The sequence below is a fragment of the Macaca nemestrina genome, chromosome X (assembly GCF_043159975.1).
Source record: "Macaca nemestrina isolate mMacNem1 chromosome X, mMacNem.hap1, whole genome shotgun sequence".
Lineage (NCBI taxonomy): Eukaryota > Metazoa > Chordata > Mammalia > Primates > Cercopithecidae > Macaca > Macaca nemestrina.
This window is the reverse complement of record NC_092145.1, coordinates 48,007,899-48,016,950: the sequence shown is the minus strand read 5'-3', so window position 1 is coordinate 48,016,950 and position 9,052 is coordinate 48,007,899. Positions and strand designations below refer to the sequence as shown.

Sequence of the window (9,052 nt, the reverse complement as noted above, 5' to 3'; positions counted from 1 at the left end):
GTCTGGACTGTCCCCAAAGCAGACTCTGAAATATGAGATTCCAGCCACCATAAGTAGTTTGGAGATGATCACAGGAAATACACAAAAGGAGTAGGGGACTGAGCCAATAAAGGGGCATGTTATCAATCAAGTTACCACTGTAGGTAAGTGGAGCTTAATCATGCTGGGGAATTCCAGGAGGTTGTGTAGAACATGCATCTCAGAGTTATGCCACCTAAGGGATCAACTACTTCTGTCACTCATTGATTCAGAGCCATCCTAGGGAATTTGTTAATCCCCTGTAACTTCTGGCTTCCTATGTGTGCAGGCAAAGAGGGCTCTGGAGGCCAGAGAAAATCCTCCAGGAAAAGATGCCAGTGTTGGCAGTTGGAAGTCAGCCTACATGGACAGAAATGATGAGGGCCAAAGAGATTTGGGTAGAGCACCAATAATATCTGCTACAGGAAGAAATGGGCAAGGAAGGAGTCAGGATTCACTCAGGGCAAAGTGGAGGGACCATTCTGCAAAGAGAGTGAAAGTGGCTGGGCATGGTGGCTCACACCTGTAATCCCAGCACTTTGGGAGGCTGAGGCGGGCAGACCACTTGAGCTCAAGAGTTGGAGACCAGCTGGCCAAAATGGCAAAACCCTGTCTCTACAAGTAATACAAAAATTAGCCAGGTGTGCTGGTGCACACCTGTAGTCCCAGTTACTTGGGGGGCTGAGGCAGGAAGATTACTCGAACCCGGGAGGTCGCGGCTACAATGAGCCGAGATTGTGCCACTGCACTCCAGTCTGGATGACAAAGTGAGACCCTGTCTCAAAAAGAGAGAGAGAGAGAGAGAGAGAGAGACCTCATTTACTTCAGAATGGACATTTAAAAATTATTTTATTAATTATTTACTTCAGTGTGCAAATTCCTTAACACTTGACAATGCTCAAGCCATATTCAAATTTCCCCAATTATCCCAGAAATGTTCTTTACAGCTGGTTTGTCCACATCAGGATTCAGTTCAAATCATGCAGTCATCTTGTTATATCCCTTCAGTCTCTTGAACTAGAGAACATTATTTTTCTATTTCACATTAAATTGACTCATTGAGGAAATCAGGCCAGTGGTTCTAAAAAATGTTCCACCTTTTGTATTTGTCTAAGTGCTTATTCGTGGTGTTATTTAGCTTGTTTCTCAATCTCCTGTATTTCCCAGAAACTGCACATTAGAACAAAAGGCTTGATACATTCAAATTAAATATGTTCGGCTAGAATACATCCACATGGCATTGCATCACATACAGCAGAATGTCAGAAGACATGTAGTGTCTGGTTGCCCCACTGTTGGTAATGCTGTGGTTCACCACTAGATCAGCATGATGGCAGCCAGACCCATTGTATAGTTGCTTTCCTCTTGATGACCAGGAAATAGTCTGTGTGCTGTTACCTTGGCACCATACAAATGTCCAGGTCCCCATCAGCTATTCACCTAATAGTTTTAATCCCACTTGATGATTCTGGTCTGAATCAATGAATTCATGACAGGCTTAAAAACGATTTTTAAATTCTATCACCCTATCTCTATTTCCAAGCCAGTGTTGTTCAGGAAAGTAGAATTTACCTTGTTCAACCAGAGTAGCCCGGTGGAGTGAGTATGAGCATCGACATTAGAGCCAGAGGGTCTGGATTCAAATCCTGGTCCCACCTCTTGCTAGCTATGTGACTGTCACTTAACCTCTCCATGCCTCAATTTTCTTATCTATAAAATGTTGTGTTATGATCATTAAATTAAGTAATACTAGTAAAGCAATCAGAATAAAGCAGGCTGCCTGGTAAGCACTATGTAAGTGTTAAATAAACAAAAAGTAAAACTATGGCTATTTGATTATATTGAAATATAGTCCCTACCGGAAAGGCAGAATAAATGCTTAATTCTTTCCCTTTAATTACCAATTCTCAAAGTAAAGATTTGGTTTTATAGCTGCCACAAGGGGTGACAAATAAGCGGAAAGAACATTAAAGAACTCAGGGAAAGATTTGGGAGGGAGGAGAGTTGGGAGAAGAGCCCAGAATGAGGACACACAGAGCAGCATGAGGCTGGGAGAAGGAGAGCACTGGAAATAGCTTTCCTTGTCTTTTTTATCCATTTTACAGAGCCTCAGTCAAAATCACACAGGGCCAGAGAAACTAAAGAAAATAGGAAGTAGTTCCTATTTAAAGGATAGGTGTTTGGCATTCAAACAAATTTGCAAAAAAAAAAAAAAAAAAAAAAAAAAAAACTTTTTATTTGTCGTTAGAATATGATTGCATTATCATAATATATATTAAGTATAATATAAAATCATAAGAGAAGTTTTAAAATTTACAAAACAAAACTTTGAATAAAATAACACAAAATCATTCTAGCGCTATCATTTTGATTTGTTAAATAAAATAATCAGCCTATGTTTGGTGATCCACATAAACATATCCCTAGGCAGTGCCAGCTTCATGAGCATGAGGCCCTGTGCAATTGGGGACTCCATGCTCAGAAGGGCCCAGTTGGTTTAACGCTCTACTATTTTGAAATTCTGAATAATTTTTAAACAAATAGTAATAATTATATGTTATTAATAACACAATAATATAATGTTTATTTACAATAATTTACACTTATCATAATAATAACACAGTTTGCAATAGATTCTGCAAATTATGTAGCTAGGACATCTCTGGGCCCCTACCCTTGACCCCAAGTCAAGTCACCAGCCTGCACCCTGCACTGCAGTAGTGGGTGGATAGCCCTTTGCATGTCCAAGCTTTCACCTTTTTTCTTTCTCTTTCTTTCTTTTCTTTTCTTTCTTTCTTTCTTTTCTTTTCTTTCTTTTCTCTCTCTCTCTCTTTCTTTCTTTCTTTCTTTCTTCTTTCTTTCTTTTTCTTTCTTTCCTTTTTTTTTTGTGTGTGTGTTTTGCTCTTTTTGCCCAGACTGGAATGCAGTGGTGTGATCTCGGCTCACTGCAACCCTCTTCTCCCTGGTTCAAGCAATTCTCCTACCTCAGCCTCCCAAGTAGCTGGGATTACAGGTATGTGCCACCATGCCTGGCTAATTTTTGTATTTTTAGTAGAGACGGGGTTTCACCACGTTGGCCAGGCTGGTCTCAAACTCCGGACCTCAGGTGATCCACCCTCCTTGGCCTCCCAAATTGCTGGGATTACAGGCGTGAGCCACTACGCCCGGCAGCTTTCATCTTTAGCTCTCCTTTGGGTGCCCTAAGCCTTGCTCTTCTTACTGACAACTTTCTGATTTGGTTGCCTGTGTGGCTAATTACAGTCTCTGCACCCTCCTAGGGTTCCTTTTCCTTTTCAGAACCGCTGGTGAAAGGCACTGCTCTGTGGGCGATGCTTCCTCCCCACCCCCAAGAACACACTTTCACCAAAGCTGTGAGGATTGTCTGTCTTGTCCTCTTCCCCCTCCGTCTGAGCATTCTCTGTATTGCTTGTTGCTTGTTACTAAAATAAGACACATGGCCAAGAAAAGAAAAGAAACCACCCAGGCTCTACCAAGCAAGCATTTTATCAACGTGTGGACAAGCTTAGCTCTGAGGCTCTTGGACAGTTAAATAAAGGTGAGGGCTGGGTTGGAAAAGAAGGGAAGCAAAAGGAGGAAACTCTGAAAAGGATAAGATGACTCAGTCTCTCTCCCTCTTCCCGTAGGAGGGCACCTCCATCTCTATGCCAAACAGATGTGGGCTAATTCTTAATGAGCTCCAGGGAAGGCCATGTCGTGGAGTTTTTAATTATAAAAGATTTAAGATATTTTACCCATTTACAGTTTATTCTCTGTTGCCAAACACCTTTCCACAAATGATCAATATCACTTTTAAACACACTAAACTCTAATGTTTATTCTTTCCCCATCCATCATCCCCTACACCATATTTAATATATGCTTGTTCCTGCATCGACTCTGCTGTGCCTGTATACATCAGCATTCTCATATTTGGATGAGCCTTTATGTCTAAGATTGTGCATTTGCCCTTTCCCCTTTGATCCACTCTCTTTCCTTACCTTGAAAAAAAGGAAATTTTTATTAGGGGTAGCATAATTTCTAGCAGTGTATTTTGTCTGTTCACCTTATTTTTTAAAGTAAAATGATGATTGCATAAGGACAGAAAAAGCAATAGTAGTAGTAGTAGTAGTAGTAGTAGTAGTAGTAGTGGTGGTAGTAGTAGTAGTATTGTGTGTCTCCTATGTGCAAGTCACTGTCCATGCACTGCTTATCCTGATGACAACACTGTGATTTGAGTTTTATTGTCCCCATTTTACAGATAAGAAAACTGAGACTCAGAAGTCAAAGGAGCTTGGCCAAAGAAGTTACTTTTTAAGTGATAGGACTGAGATGTTAATGCCACTCTGTTGACACCAATGCTTGGTCAACCCAATTACCCCAGTATCCTCTCTGTATATAAAGAAGAGCCTATAACATCCTCTTTTGTCTTCACAAGATCCCATTAGCTCTGTAGCCACAGTACTCCACTATTTATATTCAGACCCAAAGTGCTGGGGCACCCCGGCCCCTAGACCCTGTGCATACCCTTCTTTCTATGATGTTATGCATTAACTTTCACAAGCTGCTTGTTATGTAATGCATTCCACATGACATCTCTGCTTTGCCCTCGATCTTACATTCCCTGAAGCCTCTTAAAGATCTTTTTAATGTCCTCATCCCCTCATCCATCGATTTCAATTTTATAGGCTTAGCTCTCCTTTGATATTTCTCTGTATATCACTTTCTCAGCCTCCCTTTTTAGGTCCTTACCCTTTCTTTCCCCACTACCTTTTCTTTGTCACGTCCTATTCACAAGTCACTCTTTCCCAGGACTATATATCTTGCTTTAAGTGACATGGGCTTCTCCTATTCATTTTTAGTGTTGGCAGAAGGAATTTGAAGTCTGCCCCCCAGTTGTCCTCTTTGGGTATCTTACTTTGAAACACAAAAGCATTAAATTGTAAATCAATTCTGCGTTGATCAAGGCTGGCCACCATCCCCACTGCCTGACTGTGACCTCTGAATGCTAAAACTATGAGTTTTCTTCTGTATTTACTCTGTTGTTGTACAAGGCCAAGAAAAGGTTCTCATCAACGAAGCTATACACCCTGTTGGCAGGAATCAGGCAGAAAAGCTGGCAGCCAAACCTTGCTCAGTTCTGCTTTTCTTTTCTAATGATAACTTTAACCCCTCTAATTTGCTTCCTTTTTAAATTTCCCCCCTCCTATTGCATCTTATCCTCCTCCCAGGTGCACTCATAGAATTCTTATCCTTCACATTTACATTTTTTTTTCTCCTTTCCTCTTATTCTGCTCACTTGTCCATTTGGTTTGACTCTCGTCTCAATTTTTACTTGGATTATTCTTTTAGTAGCTTTAAAACAAATCAACAAGCACTTATTGAGTGCCTACTATGTTCCAACTACTGAACCAAATGCTAGTCCTTGCCCCCAAGGAGTTCAGTATTTCCATGTGCTTTAAACACTTGTGTTACTCCAGGGAGGGAAAAAGAGGGTGATTAAACCAGCCTGTTAGTTGGTTATCAACATATACATGAAGTTCAAGAAAATGTACAAAATGACCTTTACTCTCAGTCTACATCACTTATTCTAACCAATAGGAGTCAATAGGACATGTAGTTATCTTGTTTGTTGGAATTTTTTTTTTGCTTTGTAATTAGTATATTAAGGAGACAATACATTTCAATAATTGCTTAAATTCTGATACCCAGATTTAAGCATGTAAACATATGATGAGACAAAGCGATTCATCATAATTTGCTATGCTACCAACATTAATTACTTTGGAGCGTAAGTCAAATGGTTTAAAGTAATCCTGTAACATACCTAAATAATACCTTCCTATATTACCCATGCAAATTATTTCTCCATGTAAAGGTCTTTTCATTTTAATTTCTATGTTACCCAAGCTCTGAAGTCACTACTCGGGCTTATCATGGTCCACAGACAAGGAGGGGGCAAATAACCAGGCTGGTCAAGATATATATGGAGATACACACACACACACACACACACACACACACACACACATATATGGATGGCACAGCAGAAGGAAACACAATTCTGGAAGTGCAAACCTTCAAGAAGCAGCATCATTATGATAAACCCCTCCTACAGAAAGGTATCATTTTTATCACTGATCCCACAGGACAAATTATTTATTATGCCAACTTCAAGTAACAGTTGAGGCAATAGGATAAATGCAGAGGCACTACAATGAATCCCACTTAACACAAAGAACTATACAGACCAAAACTTCTGTACAAATTTTTTTTCCTCATTGCCAGTTAAATACAGAGTTTTACTTTCTTTTTTTTTTTTTTTTTTTTGAGACAGAGTCTTGCTCTGTCGCCCAGGCTGGAGTGCAGTGGCGCAATCTCGGCTCACTGCAAGCTCCGCCTCCCGGGTTCACGCCATTCTCCTGCCTCAGCCTCCTGAGTAGCTGGGACTACAGGCGCCCGCCACCGCGCCCGGCTAATTTTTTGTATTTTTAGTAGAAACGGGGTTTCACCGTGGTCTCGATCTCCTGACCTTGTGATCCGCCCGCCTCGGCCTCCCAAAGTGCTGGGATTACAGGCGTGAGCCACCGCGCCCGGCCAGAGTTTTACTTTCATAGCTTAACAATGAAGACTCATACACTGAAGCCAATACATATACCTAGCATTTCAGTCTAAGCTTGTCCACGTACATAGCTGAAGTCAATTACAAGGTTTGGCCTAGAAATGCTAGGGGAACTTCTTTGTAAAGTAGTTTTTACAGGTATTAAACTTCATCTTGCACACCGAAGTCATCATACATAAAGGGTAAAGTCAGAGCTTTTATATTTGAATTTATTCTTCATTTAACTTTTTAAAGCACTACTATAGTTGAATATTAAACAAAACAAGAGCAAGTAGTGAGCATATTATGATTATAGTCCTTCACTCATTTACTACTGCACATAAAATGCCACCAGTGAGTGCTATTCACTGGCCCATTAAGAGGTCTGACACTGAACACCACCTCTGGGATGATGTTCATCATCCTCATATGCTTCTCCATTGTAATGGCGCCATCTTTCCTGATTTGGATCAAAGTCCACCAGTTCTACTCGATCCATCTCATCAGTCTCTTCCACTTCCTTCCTCTCAGGTAGGAGTTTTTCCAGCAAAGACAGTTTATCAGGAGAGAGAAAGTCATTCTCAGGAAAGTTTACCTTGAATTCAATGATTAGGCGTCCCTTTTCATATGGTCTTTGATAAATTGGCATGCCTTCATTTATTACACACTTGATATCTCCATGCTTGACAATCTAACCTGGATGAGAGGTGATGACTATGGTTCAGTTGTCAAGAGTAGATATTGGCTTCTGGAAGCCACAGAGTGCTTCAACCAGCTGTATGCTGTACCCTTTCATACACATGAAAGGGTCTTCTCCTCATCTAGTAAAAATAGCAAGGTCCTTCAGATCTAACACAATGATAATATCTTCTGGCTCCAGTCCTGATTCTTGGTTTCCTTCACCATGGAATGTTATCTTCTGGCCATATTTCATGCCTTTGTCAATATGAACTTTTAGAATCTTCTTCTCTCGTACTATCTTCCTTCCCTTGCAGCTTTTATCTTTAGGACTGATCTGCTCCCCATGGCCCTGGAACTCCACGCACACAGACTGAATTTGCTGAACCTTTCCAGGTCCTATCTGATGAATTCTTATTTGCATTGCAGTACCTCAGCAATTGAGACAGTACTCTACTGCTCCTTTCTTACCTCCTCTATCTTCTCATTTGTCACAAATCACATTCTTTTGCAGAGCTAGTTTTCTTTTTACACCATTATATAAGTTTTCTAGTGTTACTGAGAGCTGGTGTACAACATTTTTACCTCTCCTTTCTCTCTGCATCCTTCCTCCTCCTCCAAAAACACATATCAAAGATGTCCATGGGGGAGCCAAAACCGCCACCTGCTCCATCCTCTTTAATTGTCTGTTCTCCCCCTTTGTCATATAATTCCCTTTTCTTTGCATCAGAGAGAACTTCATATGCTTGAGAAATCTGTTTAAACTTCTCTCCTTCATTTGGTTTCTTATCAGGATGGTACTTCAAGGCCAGTTTCCTATAAGCCTTTTTCAATTCTTCCTTAGTAGCATTGGGTTTGATCCCCAAAACATCACAGTAAGTGGTTTCTTTCACCATCTTCTGCCGGTGAGTGGGCTGAGGCTGGTGTGTGAGGGAGTGGTAAGGAGCTCAGAGCTGTGTGCAGCTCGGCAGCTACCATAACTCTGCCTCTCACAGAGCATTCTGGAAAGTTCCCAGATATATGTGTGTGTGTGTGTGTGTGTGTGTGTGTGTGTGTGTGTGTGTGTATATATATATATATATTTTTTTTTTTTTTTGACAGAGTCTTCCTCTGTCGCCCAGGCTGGAGTGCAGTGGAACAATCACAGCTCACTGCAGCCTCAACCTCCCGGGCTCAAGAGATCCTGCCACCTCAGCCCCACAAGTAGCTGGGATTACAGGCACAGGCCACTACGCCTGGCTACTTTTTAATGTTTTTTTGAGACGAGGTCTCCCTATATTGCCCAGGCTGGTCTCAAACTTCTGAGCTCAAGTGATCCACCAGCCTCGGCCTCCCAAAGTGTTGTGATTACAGGCATGAGCCACTGTGCAAGGGCGGACATGTAGATTTTTGAGTGACCGCCCATTATGCCACTCATTCTTAGTTACTCAGGGGGCATAAGACCATTGGTAGCAATCCTTCCCTCTTGCAGACAGTGGAGAAGCCTCCCCTGACTACTACTTCTCCCCGATGGCCTTTGGGGAACTCCTTTCCTGATGTGAGTCTCCAGTTTGGGTAATCAGTCACTGTCACTCATTTGGTTCCATCCAGTTCCAATGAATTGGAGTGTACATGGGGGAAGCTCCTCCAGTTCTGGGGGAGTGGGGGCAGGAAAAGAGGTCCTAACTAAAGACTAGCCTCAGAGTGGGATATCTATGAGACAGCTAATAGTATTCCACACTACCAATATTGACATTCTCTTAGCATTCCTTCATTGGA

The 9,052-nt window shown here is 41.4% G+C and overlaps 1 pseudogene; it reads right to left on the bottom strand.

Annotated features, from left to right (window-relative positions):
- Positions 1 to 6,952: 6,952 nt before the first annotated feature.
- LOC105490444 (dnaJ homolog subfamily A member 1 pseudogene) lies at positions 6,953 to 8,190 on the bottom strand (annotated as a pseudogene).
- Positions 8,191 to 9,052: the final 862 nt, after the last annotated feature.